Genomic DNA, 15,165 nt, shown 5'->3' with positions numbered 1-15,165 from the left:
ATCTTTTTTGCGTTTCAGCTTACTATTTTTTTTCGGCCGTCTTCAGAAAAACTGTATTGAATTTTTTTTGAATAAATATAGAATACAAAAATTAGAATGTAGCAAAAATTATGAATTACAACTAAAGTGGGCCCCCGTGAAAAATATCTAGAATAGTTTTTCTTTTACATAAATTAAGGAGGTCCCGTAGAATGAGCATTGAAGGAGCTCTACCGTATTTTGCAGGCAGAGATTTTCAAAATCCTTTTATTAAATTTCAAAATTTTCAATCCAAAATCTGGACAAAAATAATAAAAACCGAATTCGAAAAAAAAATTACGTACTATATGAGGCAAAACACCTCAAATTTTCATTTTTTTTTTCAGGATATTCTGTACAGAACAGCAAACATTAAGATAAACATCTCCTAATTTCATTACACACAAACTAAAATGGGAGCTAATTTCGCCAAAACTTGCTCACAATGCTAAAAGAGAACAGAGAAGCTTTTTGATAAAAATGTCAGAATTCCACCCGGTCAGCATCCGGGTAAAACCGGGTATTAGGTATAATAACTTTTTTTTTTTCAATTTTAAAATAAATTGAATCACAGCACCCCCCTGAGAAAAATTGCCACGGGACCCCCGATGGCCTAATCCGGCCCTGCATTGAGGCTACAACTGTCTACGAAGAAAAATTTTCTCTTATAAAATGTGTTTTTATTAGAGATGTACCGAATAGTGGTATTCGGCGAACGGCCGAATACCGAATATTGACCTTTTCAACTATTCGGCCAAACGAATATTCGGCCGAATATTCGGTCGAATAGTCTGTTGAGTTTTCAATAGAAATACTTCTATTTCTACTGCTATTTGTAATATATATTTTCCATTTCTGCTATGTTAATGTCCTTCATGTTTTTAAGTCGATTGTTTCCAACCAGATGTATCAGATCTTTTTAGGTACAGGACTATTTCATTTTCAAAATGTCACCATTAGCTAAAAAGACATCAGATGACTTGCAGGTTCTAGGACGTTAATCACGAAAGAGATAGGATTCCAGTGAAATCTGGGACAAAACATGTCAAAGCAGGTGTCAAGCTATTTGAAATAGCTTTTTTTTTTTATATCGAATTAGATGAATGTCTAATTCCCTGGGCATGGTTGAAGGCTCAATTATATCACTTGGATATAATTGGGTATGCCTTGTCGCCTAAGTATTATTCCTTTGCAAAAATATCACAATTTTGCGATACTTAGGAGCACCACCCGATCACTAAAACTGAGATGAAGCCGGGTATCACGGTGCTGGCCCCAGGGCATTTCACAAACGTTCAACCAATCAGTTAAAGGTCCGATCAGTAATGATTGTTTGACCGGGAATTGGGATGGGTTATTTACACAAAACACTACACACCGTGACAATAAACCTCAGCCCTAAAAGGCTACTATTTGTTGCTCACTTCACATGACACAATGCTACTCACTGTGGCAACAAAACTCAGCCTTACAAAGGCTGATATTTGTTGCTCACTTCACGTAACACAATACTAATTACTCACTGTGACAACACCCAGCCTTACAAAGGCTACTGTTTGTTGCTCACTTCACATGACACAACAAAACTCAGCCCACAGCGGCTATTATATGTCTGTTACATTACACAACACAGCATTACACATCGTAACAACAAAACTCAGCCCACAGCGGCTATTATTTGTCTGTTACATCACACAACACAGCATTACACATCGTAACAACAAAACTCAGCCCACAGTTGTTATTATTTGTCTGTTAAATCACACAACACAGCATTACATATCGTAACAACAAAACTCAGCCCACAGTGGCTATTTCTTTGTCTGTTACATTACACAACACAGCATTACACATTGTAACAACAAAACTCAGCCCACAGTGGCTATTATTTGTCTGTTACATCACACAACACAGCATTACACATCGTAACAACAAAACTCAGCCCACAGTGGCTATTATTTGTCTGTTACATCACACAACACAGCATTACACATTGCAACAACAAAATTTAGCCCACAGTGGCTATTATTTGTCTGTTACATTACACAACACAGCATTACACATCGTAACAACTAAACTCAGCCCACTGTGGCTATTATTTGTCTGTTACATCACACAACACAGCATTACACATCGTAACAACAAAACTCAGCCCACAGTGGCTATTATTTGTCTGTTACATCACACAACACAGCATTACACATCGTAACAACAAAACTCAGCCCACAGTGGCTATTATTTGTCTGTTACATTACACAACACAGCATTACCCATTGCAACAACAAAATTCAGCACACAGTGGCTATTATTTGTCTGTTACACTACAAAACACAGCATTACACATCGTAACAACAAAACTCAGCCCACAGTGGCTATTATTTGTCTGTTACATCACACAACACAGCATTACACATTGCAACAACAAAATTTAGCCCACAGTGGCTATTATTTGTCTGTTACATTACACAACACAGCATTACACATTGTAACAACAAAACTCAGCCCACAGTGGCTATTATTTGTCTGTTACATCACACAACACAGCATTACACATCGTAACAACAAAACTCAGCCCACAGTGGCTATTATTTGTCTGTTACATCACACAACACAGCATTACACATTGCAACAACAAAATTTAGCCCACAGTGGCTATTATTTGTCTGTTACATTACACAACACAGCATTACACATCGTAACAACTAAACTCAGCCCACAGTGGCTATTATTTGTCTGTTACATCACACAACACAGCATTACACATCGTAACAACAAAACTCAGCCCACAGTTGTTATTATTTGTCTGTTAAATCACACAACACAGCATTACATATCGTAACAACAAAACTCAGCCCACAGTGGCTATTTCTTTGTCTGTTACATTACACAACACAGCATTACACTTTGTAACAACAAAACTCAGCCCACAGTGGCTATTATTTGTCTGTTACATCACACAACACAGCATTACACATCGTAACAACAAAACTCAGCCCACAGTGGCTATTATTTGTCTGTTACATTACACAACACAGCATTACACATTGTAACAACAAAACTCAGCCCACAGTGGCTATTATTTGTCTGTTACATTACACAACACAGCATTACACATTGCAACAACAAAATTCAGCCCACAGTGGCTATTATTTGTCTGGTATATTACACAACACAGCATTACACATCGTAACAACTAAACTCAGCCCACAGTGGCTATTATTTGTCTGTTACATCACACAACACAGCATTACACATTGCAACAACAAAATTTAGCCCACAGTGGCTATTATTTGTCTGTTACATTACACAACACAGCATTACACATCGTAACAACTAAACTCAGCCCACAGTGGCTATTATTTGTCTGTTACATTACACAACACAGCATTACACATTGTAACAACAAAACTCAGCCCACAGTGGCTATTATTTGTCTGTTACATTACACAACACAGCATTACACATTGCAACAACAAAATTCAGCCCACAGTGGCTATTATTTGTCTGGTATATTACACAACACAGCATTACACATCGTAACAACTAAACTCAGCCCACAGTGGCTATTATTTGTCTGTTACATTACACAACACAGCATTACCCATCGTAACAACTAAACTCAGCCCACAGTGGCTATTATTTGTCTGTTACATCACACAACACAGCATTACATATCGTTACAACAAAACTCAGCCCACAGTGGCTATTATTTGTCTGTTACATTACACAACACAGCATTACACATTGCAACAACAAAATTCAGCCCACAGTGGCTATTATTTGTCTGTTACATTACACAACACAGCATTACACATCGTAACAACTAAACTCAGCCCACAGTGGCTATTATTTGTCTGTTACATTACACAACACAGCATTACCCATCGTAATAACAAAACTCAGCCCACAGTGGCTATTATTTGTCTGTTACATTACACAACACAGCATTACACATTGTAACAACAAAACTCAGCCCACAGTGGCTATTATTTGTCTGTTACATTACACAACACAGCATTACACATTGCAACAACAAAATTCAGCCCACAGTGGCTATTATTTGTCTGTTACATTACACAACACAGCATTACACATCGTAACAACTAAATTCAGCCCACAGTGGCTATTATTTGTCTGTTACATTACACAACACAGCATTACCCATCGTAACAACTAAACTCAGCCCACAGTGGCTATTATTTGTCTGTTACATCACACAACACAGCATTACATATCGTTACAACAAAACTCAGCCCACAGTGGCTATTATTTGTCTTTTACATTACACAACACAGCATTACACATCGTAACAACAAAGTTCAGCCCACAGTGGCTATTATTTGTCTGTTACATTACACAACACAGCATTACACATCGTAACAACAAAACTCAGCCCACAGTGGCTATTATTTGTCTGTTACATCACAAAACACAGCATTACGTATCGTAACAACAAAACTCAGCCCACAGTGGCTATTATTTGTCTGTTACATTACATAACACAATAATACACAGTTTTACAGCAGACTTCAGCCCACAGTGACACTTTACACAATGAATAGTAAAACCCCTTTGTTCGTAACATGGCCGTAGGAACGGGGGGGGGGGGGGGGGGGGGGAGGGGGGTTTGGGGGTTAAACCCACCCCCATGAAGATCCAAAAATGCCAAGCAAAATTTTCTTCTCTTAACTCAAAATACAAATTCCCAATCAAATTTTGATGAACGAGTAAAATGATTCAAGAGAATGAATTTCGATTCGTAACTAAAGCCAAAACCTTGAATTCTTATCCAAGGTCAATAATTCTACTACAGCTATTAAAAAAAAATCTAACTTGTCGATAGAAATTTAGTCTCGAATATTAATAAGATAGATAAGACTACGCTTGCCAAATCGCCTAGATTTTGGTCGAGTTTTTGCACTTTTTTTTACAATCAAACAAAAATTCGAATAGAGTCATTACATTATGTATTTGCTTCTATGTGTTTGAGTAAATTTTATCAAAATAAATTTTAAATATTTTTTGAAAGCTTTAAATATGATTTTAAATTAACTGATGTTTTTCGATAAATTTAATAAAAGTCAAGTGTTTTACTTCATGAATTTGATTTTAAAATTTTGATAGTGGCGGATATTGGAGAAAATGTCCTGGATTTGCTTGGCTCGGATACTTGCGGAATATCCAGAAAGTTAGGTTAGAATAATTCATGATTAAGTGGTTCCAAAATTTTTTTATAAAAATTAAAATTCGGTGTCTGTGATAAGAATTCGCATTCTGAATCCAGTTTATTACTACTGAATTTCAGTTTGGATCATCATTGTGAAAAAATCCTGATTCGAATCTCGGTTTTGGATTTCAAACTTCTATATGCGAAGCTTATCATTTCGGAATATGAAATGAAAATATTCAAAATTACGAACCATTTTAAAGTTTTGAAATTTTTAATTCTTATGCAGAATTGGTACTAAAGAAAGCTTCGCAATGGTGATCCAGAATTGGAAAATCTGAAACTGTTTCATCAATCGCAAGTTGAATTTCGAATGAATAACTGAAGAAAGAACTCACATTAATAGTCGAAAATTCAGAATTCAAATAAGTGATTTTTGGGTAAAATTCTGATCCTTATTTCACTTTCTGGCTCATTATAAGTAAAAATTTTTATCTGGAACTTGGATTCAAAAATCATTTTTACATTCGGAATACAGGTTTCAAATTCAGGTTCTAAAGGCAATTCTCAGATTCGAAATCAAAATAAATATTCAGATTCAGTTTGAATTTAAGTTTTATAATCAAGATTTTAATATAAATGTGAGAACTTCACTAAGGATTGAAATAATAAGCGATCGCAGTTTCATAATTTGGATTCTGAATTCAAAACAAAAATTTTATATTTAATCAGAGTCAGTTTAGAACACAAACCAAAAGCAATCACAAATCAAAAGTAAAATTTTGATTTTTGAGACACATAGATTTTATTTGTTATTAAATTTCACAAGATTCTATTCATGAAATAAATTTATAATTGATTATTTTTTGTGGCCAAGGAACTTATACTTTATTTCTAAGATAAATTTGAACTGAAAACATCTGGATTTTTGTTCAACATTATTTATATTGCAGATTCTTCTTAAACAAAGTTTCAATCTAAAATCTTTGACTATAATCGAGTTTACAAAAGGAGAAGATAAATCTGATTTGAACAGTAAACTTAATCACTTACTTTTATTTCTAAACATTTGATTATTTTTGATTTTTTCTACCAATTTCTCAAATGGCCATGCTTGTGGATAAAAAGAATTAGCTTATTACTTTTGAATTTGAGAAAATATAAGAAATTCAAATCACTTATGATTTTTCAAACTTTTTGAAGAAAAAATTGGACTTCTAGGACTTATTTTAGATAGTTAATAATTGAAATAAATACCGTAGTTTTAAAGTAAAATAACTCAAATCTGCATAATTATACATAACATTCAATTTATTTTTACTATTCCTCACGTATGCATTGTTCAAGCCTTTGACTATAATCGAGTTTACAAAAGGAGAAGATAAATCTGATTTGAACAGTAAACTTAATCACTTACTTTTATTTCTAAACATTTGATTATTTTTGATTTTTTCTACCAATTTCTCAAATGGCCATGCTTGTGGATAAAAAGAATTAGCTTATTACTTTTGAATTTGAGAAAATATAAGAAATTCAAATCACTTATGATTTTTCAAACTTTTTGAAGAAAAAATTGGACTTCTAGGACTTATTTTAGATAGTTAATAATTGAAATAAATACCGTAGTTTTAAAGTAAAATAACTCAAATCTGCATAATTATACATAACATTCAATTTATTTTTACTATTCCTCACGTATGCATTGTTCAAGCAAAAATGTTATAGGAAAAATTTTGTCCCCAAAACCCCCCCATGAGCCGGTTCTTCCTACGGCCCTGGTTCGTAATACAGCTCCCTGACCTTCTTACCTATCAGGGAGCAACCAGCGTTCAATTGAGTGCCAGTGCTTAGTCCCTCTGTTGTATTACGGTCTCGTCCAACTCCTTCCCAAGTCATGTACCTAGCTTTCCCCCGCGGTGAGAAGTTTTGGCCTCAGAAGGGCCCTGTGATTTCTCACAAGCTGCCGCTACAAAAAAAAAAAAAAAAAAAATAGATGAATGTCTAATTTTTGCAAGATGTCATCAAAATATTTGACAAAAAGAACGATGATCTCTGACCTCAAGCATACAATACTTTCTACGACACTTATCTACAATTCCGGGTCTGAACGATTTTTTGAAAACTTGCAAAAATAGGGAAAATCTTAACAGAAACTAGGCATTATTCTCAAACATACAAGAAAAAAAAAAAGAAATAAAATTACTTCAAATCAAAAGTTTTCATTGAATTTAAAGAGACATTTGATTTTTTTTAATTTGATTTAGCAAAAAATCTTAATAAACCCGGGTAAAATGCGAAAAGTTTAAAAAAAATGTGACCATTCTGGTCAAATTTAACTTTTCTCGAATTCTTTATTTGGTTTATGGGTAAGCCTGGATATATCAAGTAAATTTGGAATAAACGTAAATCAAAGTATAAAGCTATCTACAGTATAAAAATACACGGATACATCTGAAATGTTTTACTAAAACCATTAGTTTTTTATTATTTTGAAGGTTTTTCAACATCACTTTTGAAATTTTTTTTAAAAATTATTCAACATCAGTTGAAAAATTTGAGAAGTCTGTTTTGCATAAATTTGAAAAAATTAATATTCGGCCTATTCGGCCTATTCGGCCGAATACCTAGCTCAAGTATTCGGTGAGCCAAATATTCGGCTTAACGGTTTTTTGGTGGTATTCGGCGCCGAATATTCGGCCGACCGAATATTCGGTACATCTCTAGTTTTTTTCGTTTCGATAATAAATTCACTGATATCAACAAAAAAAAACGATACACCCAAAAAAAATGGTTGCAAAATTTTAATGCCGATTGAAGCTAACTCTATGCCCAAATAGAAATTTCCTGGCAAAACAGAACTTAAACACAGAGTTCTTTGGCATTCATTTGTGATCGGTACTCTAAAAAGAAAACATATTGGCAGTTTAGTTTTCTCACAGTTTTCACATTGACCCATATTATTTAAGTTCTAGTTTCAAACGCAGAAACCATCATGCAGACCAACAAAATCGAATCGTTTCCGATAAGTTGCCACACTTTAGCGAACACTCCAAACAGTTGAGTAGATCACCACCCACATCAAAACTGCACCGCCTTTCATTGCTTTTTTTCTGCCAACCAACCAAGAGTCAAATCAATGAAACAACAATACTCAGCATCAGTAAAAAAAAGTCGTCTCAGCCAGCAGCAGACGTCAACAACAGAATGAAAATTGCGATCCACTGAGTTTGAAGTCCTTCTTTCGAAAGCACCAGCACCGTCTGTCAGTAGCATGGAAAATGATTCCGGTAAAAAAAAAACATAAGGTATCGTGTCAGTTTGAAACAATTGCTAGATTTTGAAGAACTTGAGTGACCAAAACAATTCAATTTATATATGACAGTTGGAAAATTGTTGGAATTTTTAATTAATTAACGGAAATTTGCGCTCCACTCGAAAACATTAAATTTGTTTCAGTAAAGTTTAAATTGGAAAACTTTGTGATTTATGTAGGGTTGCTAGCTTTGAAAAAATCTCAAACAGTCTTCTGGTGTCTTGATTTGTTCGCCAAAAACTAGGGTCTCTGCCTTAGGGACGCACCGAAATTTCAACCGGACAAAACCGAGGCACATAGACATAGCGAAACAGGAAACCGCTTTGAAAAATCAATTTCCCAAAACGCGTTTCATTTTCTTTCTCATTCCAACCGAACAACAGAAGGGCGGTGGTGTTTTTGTAAGATTTTTTCTCTTCTTGTGCAAAGGTACCACATTTCATTCTCGGATCTTACCATTTTCATTTTCCCACTCGACTAGTTTGTGTAGGGGTCTGTCAGTGTGTTGGATATGTATCGTTTTAGTGCCGTTCTTACTATATGAAGTTTACTTTGCTGCTTTTAAATATTTATGGGTAAACTCATCCTTCATTCGCCGTTTTCCAATTAATAAATGTAAACTTCGACTAGATCAAAAGATGCTTTCGATTTTACCTTCTCCGGTATTAGGATTGACATGCTTCTCATTCCTATGAATCCAAGCGAGGTATAAGGGAGCTTTGGAAGAACTTCAAGGTACCAATTTGAACTTTTGATAACTTAGATTGGATGTTCATCCTTAGGCAAAATCTTGTTTGTTCAGTTACTTAATGATAAATTATAAACTTAGCATAGGTTACAGTACAGGTGCAAGAATCAATAATAAGCAAATAAGAATCTGTGTAAATTGGACAATCTTCTCGTTTTCTAATCGCATTTTGTAGGTATGCAACATAGAACATAGGCTTGGCTCATTTATTGGTTTGCTTGAATCACATTCAACACCTTTTTGGGAAGCTAGAAACTGTTTTCTGTTGCCGGCTGGTTTACTTACCACGCACAGCTCTTTTCGGCTGGTGGTTTTATGCCGTCGATACAAAGAGAAAAAAGTATAGTTTCATCAACAATATTCCGCCTATATTAAATCATATTGACGATTGAATCTCGATCAACTATATTTATTAAATATTCAACTATATTTGTATGATTGATTTTATTCATTCACTATAAATATGGTTGGTTCAACTACAATTGTATGATTGATTCAATCAAAAATATAATAAAGTCAACTATGATATATTGATTGATGTTGAGCATTCAACCATATATTTTTAAGATTCAACTTTAGTGCCATGGTTGATTTAACTATGATTATGAATCAATTATACTTCTATGATTGATTCCATGCGCTCAAATTAAAATTTACTTTTGTTTTTTGTATTTTTCCTACATTAATTTTTATTTTTATATTGGTTTTATACATATTTCAATTATTTGTTATTTGCTGAACGTATACAAAATATAATGGTTATAAAGAATACTATAATTGTGTTTGCAATCAGCACATCTACGGTTTTTGCATTGTATAGCCATTTCTGCTTTCCAATGAAATTTTTGCCATTAGTGAATATCAGCTACCTACTGCTTACACTTAAATACACTTATGTTAACACATGTGGTGTTTGGATTTGTATTTATTTATTTAAGTATTCCAAAATCAGTCATGAAAATATACTTGAATTTACTTTATTTATAGCTCCATAACTAGAATCAATCACACATTTGTAGTTGAATCTATCATATTAACAGTTGAATCAATTATACTATTACAATTAAATCTATCATATTAATAGTTGGATGTGAGAGGTCAACCAGGAATGTATAGTTGAGTCTATTCCATTTATAGTTGAATGCATAAAACCAATCATACAATTGTAGTTGAATCTATCGTCTTTATAGTTGAATCAATTTCACCATTATAGTTGAATCTATTATATTCATAGTTGATTGCGGTCAATCATCAGTTTATAGTTAAGTCTATTATATTTATAGTTGGATGCAAAAAATATCAACTGCGCAACCAGCTAAATTAAAAGAAACAACAGCCGTTTTTTTTTCACCGAGTGATGCGTGAGCATAGGAGATTCTCGCTCGTTACTTCTGCGTGTTCCAGCCAAGGTTGCCGAAGTCACAGAAAAATCTATAATTTCTAAGAATTTTGAGCAAATTTTCATCACATAATCTGTGTCACAGAACACAGAATTTTGAAATTTTTGCAGATTTCACAAAATTTCTAAATTTTGAATGGATTTCCGAAATTTAATTTTTTTTGGACAGTATCAAATTTAGATTTCTTACTTTGAAAGAGAAAGAGAAAAGATAAGATTGGTAATGGTAATTGATGTTAACCAACTAAAATGTAAAAAAGACCCAATTCTTTATGAATATTCTATGAAATTCAAGGAAATAGCATCACAGAAATCCATCCCAGAATTTTTGGGTAAAATCACAAAAAGTCAGAATTATTTTTCTCAAAAACACAGATTTTTTTTTCGGCAACCTTGGTTCCAGCGCCTTATGAGAAAAAAACGATGCGAGACAAGTTTGATCTCTCATATCAATGAGTTTTTTAATCCTTGCCTTTGAATTTGAAGAGCTAGAACCGATCAATAAATTGTAAACATTTCTTATCTTTCATTTTCCACAACCAAAGATGTGATAAAAAGAAAATCGATCTTTTCAAAACAAGACGTAAAACAGCAAAAAACGAAGAGGTCTGGTATTATTTCTAACACTTCCAGAATTAGTTTATATTCAACAAGGAAGGTCCACTTATTTTTTTAAGGGGAAAAAGAATAAAAAATCTATCAACTAAAGATTTCATCCAAATCTTTCCTACAGATTTAGAAACAAATTAACTTTTTGTCAAAGTTTTTGATTTTTGTGATTTTTTGTCATTTTTGTCATATTTGTCATTTTTGTCATTATTGTCATTTTTGTCATTTTTGTCATTTTTTTCTTCTTTTTATTTTTGTTATTTTTGTAATTTTTGTAATTTTTGTAATTTTTGTTATTTTTGTCATTTTTGTCATTTTTGTCATTTTTGTCTTTTTTGTCATTTTTGTCATTTTTTGTAATTTTTGTCATTTTTGTCATTTCTGTAATTTTCTTCATTTTTGTCATATTTGTCATTTTTGTCATTTTTGTTATTTTTGGATTTTTTTTTAATTTTTTGTAATTTTTGTAATTTTTCGATTTTTTGTTATTTTTGTCATTTATGTTATTTTTTTCATTTTTGTCATATTTGCCATTTTTGTCATTTTTGTCATTTTTGTCATTTTTATCATTTTTGTCATTTTTGTAATTTTTGTCATTTTTGCATTTTTGTCATTTTTGTCATTTTTGTTATTTTTGTCAATTTTGTCATTTTTGTCATTTTTGTCATTTTTGTAATTTCTGTCATTTCTGTCATTTTTGTCAATTTTGTCAATTTTGTTAATTTTGTCAATTTGGTAGATTTTGTCAATTTTGTTAATTTTGTCAATTTTGTCAATTTTGACAATTTTGACAATTTTGTCCATTTTGTCCATTTTGTCAATTTTGTCATTTTTGTAAATTTTGTCAAGTTTGTCAATGTTATCAATTTTGTCAATTTTGTCAATTTTGTCAATTTTGTCAATTCTGTCAATTTTGTCCATTTTGTCCATTTTGTCAATTTTGTCAATTTTGTCAATTTTGTCAATTTTGTCAATTTTGTCAATTTTGTCAATTTTGTCAAATTTATCAATTTTGTCAATTTTGTCAATTTTGTCAATTTTGTCAATTTTGTCAATTTTGTCAATTTTGTCAATTTTGTCAATTTTGTCAATTTTGTCAATTTTGTAAATTTTGTCAATTTTGTCAATTTTGTCGATTTTGTTAGGTTTGTAAATTTTGTCAATTTTGTCAATTTCGTCAATTTTGTCAATTTCGTCAAAATTGTCAATTTGTCATTTTTTTTATTTTTGTCATTTTTGTCATATTTGCCATTTTTGTCATTTTTGTCATTTTTATCTTTTTTGTCATTTTTGTAATTTTTTTTTTTTTTTTTTTATTTATTTAAAGACCCTTTGTTTTACATTCGGGTCTGGAAAAAAAAATGATAAAATAATTAGAAATTAACATGACTTAAACATATGCCTTGAATGCTAACACATATTAAATTTTGTCAAATATTCCTATCCTTTTGAGAAAATCTAGCATTTTTAGCACCCTATCCTTATCATCTGCAAAAGCTTCTCTTACGTTCGGTGATACTCCTATATCCATCCGATCTTGGTTTAGTACTTCACAATTTTCAATTATATGTTTAACAGTTAAGGTTGCATTGCATCTCTCACAAATAGGCCTCTCTGTACGGTCCAGCAGATATCGATGTGTCAAAAGTGTATGTCCAATCCGAAGTCGAGCAAGAACAACATCTTCTCGCCGATTGCCTAAGAATACTGATTTGAACGGTGTTACAACATTCTTAATTTCTCGCAGTTTGTTGTTCGAAGTGTTATGCCATTCAGCTTGCCATTTATAGAGTACCTGCATTTTGATTACTTTCACGAATTCTTTATATTCAACTATTCCCTGATGTTCTTCGGGCAATTCCAATGCATTTCGCGCTTCCTGGTCAGCTCTTTCATTGCCAACTATTCCTGAGTGACTAGGGATCCAGCAGAAACAAACTTGATTACCAGCTCTAGAGTATTCATAGCACATACTCTGAATCTTGTCTTTCCATTTGGACTTGATTTTATATTTTTCTAGACTATTTATAACACTCATCGAGTCTGTACAAATCACATAAGCGCCTAAACTATTTTGTTCCCCAATCCACTCAAGAGCACATTCTACCGCTCTGCTCTCCGCTGCGAATATACTACAAGTGTTGTTTATTCGCTTTTTTATCACAATTTGATCACATACTACACTGAAACCACATCTGGAATCCTGTTTTGAGCCATCTGTATATATAGCTTTATGAATTCTAAAAGAAGTATTTTTCAGCTGCGTGAAAAGTTGTCGAATTTCATTGACACTTTTCCCTTTCTTGATGTGCAAGTGCAAACTTTTATCTATATGTATTTTTGTACGTTTCCATGGACAGCTTTCAGGTCTTATAAAGATTGACATTTCTGGTTCTGCAATCCGGAGATCATTCATAAATTCTGTACCTCTAGAAAGGATAGAATTAACATTTTGGCGTTCTTGTTGTAATTTTTGTCATTTTTGTCATTTTTGCATTTTTGTCATTTTTGTCATTTTGGTCATTTTTGTCATTTTTGTTATTTTTGTCATTTTTGTCATTTTTGTCATTTTTGTAATTTCTGTCATTTCTGTCATTTTTGTCAATTTTGTCAATTTTGTCAATTTGGTCGATTTTGTTAATTTTGTCAATTTTGTCAATATTGACAATTTTGTCCATTTTGTCAATTTTGTCAAGTTTGTCAATGTTATCAATTTTGTCAATTTTGTCAATTTTGTCAATTTTGTAAATTTTGTCAATTTTGTCAATTTTGTCAATTTTGTCAATTTTGTCAATTTTGTCAATTTTGTCAATTTTGTAAATTTTGTCAATTTTGTCAGTTTTGTCAATTTTGTAAATTTTGTCAATTTTGTCGATTTTGTTAGGTTTGTAAATTTTGTCAATTTTGTCAATTTTGTCAATTTCGTCAATTTTGTCTTTTTTGTCAGGTTTTTAAATTTTGTCAATTTTGTTTATTTTGTTAATTTTATCAATTTTGTGAATTTTGTCAATTTTGCCAATTTGGTCAATTTTGTCAATTTTGTCAATTTTGTCAATTTTGTCAATTTTGTCAATTTTGTCAATTTTGTCAATTTTGTCAATTTTGTCAATTTTGTCAATTTTGTCAATTTTGTCAATTTTGTCAATTTTGTCAATTTTGTCAATTTTGTCAATTTTGTCAATTTTGTCAAATTTATCAATTTTGTCAATTTTGTCAATTTTGTCAATTTTGTCAATTTTGTCAATTTTGTCAATTTTGTCAATTTTGTCAATTTTGTCAATTTTGTCAATTTTGTCAATTTTGTAAATTTTGTCAATTTTGTCAATTTTGTCGATTTTGTTAGGTTTGTAAATTTTGTCAATTTTGTCAATTTCGTCAATTTTGTCAATTTCGTCAAAATTGTCAATTTGTCATTTTTTTTATTTTTGTCATTTTTGTCATATTTGCCATTTTTGTCATTTTTGTCATTTTTATCTTTTTTGTCATTTTTGTAATTTTTTTTTTTTTTTTTTATTTATTTAAAGACCCTTTGTTTTACATTCGGGTCTGGAAAAAAAAATGATAAAATAATTAGAAATTAACATGACTTAAACATATGCCTTGAATGCTAACACATATTAAATTTTGTCAAATATTCCTATCCTTTTGAGAAAATCTAGCATTTTTAGCACCCTATCCTTATCATCTGCAAAAGCTTCTCTTACGTTCGGTGATACTCCTATATCCATCCGATCTTGGTTTAGTACTTCACAATTTTCAATTATATGTTTAACAGTTAAGGTTGCATTGCATCTCTCACAAATAGGCCTCTCTGTACGGTCCAGCAGATATCGATGTGTCAAAAGTGTATGTCCAATCCGAAGTCGAGCAAGAACAACATCTTCTCGCCGATTGCCTAAGAATACTGATTT

The sequence above is a fragment of the Uranotaenia lowii genome, chromosome 2 (genome assembly GCF_029784155.1).
Source record: "Uranotaenia lowii strain MFRU-FL chromosome 2, ASM2978415v1, whole genome shotgun sequence".
Classification (NCBI taxonomy): Eukaryota; Metazoa; Arthropoda; class Insecta; order Diptera; family Culicidae; genus Uranotaenia; species Uranotaenia lowii.
The sequence above is the reverse complement of the archived record's forward strand: the minus strand, read 5'-3'. Positions refer to the sequence as shown.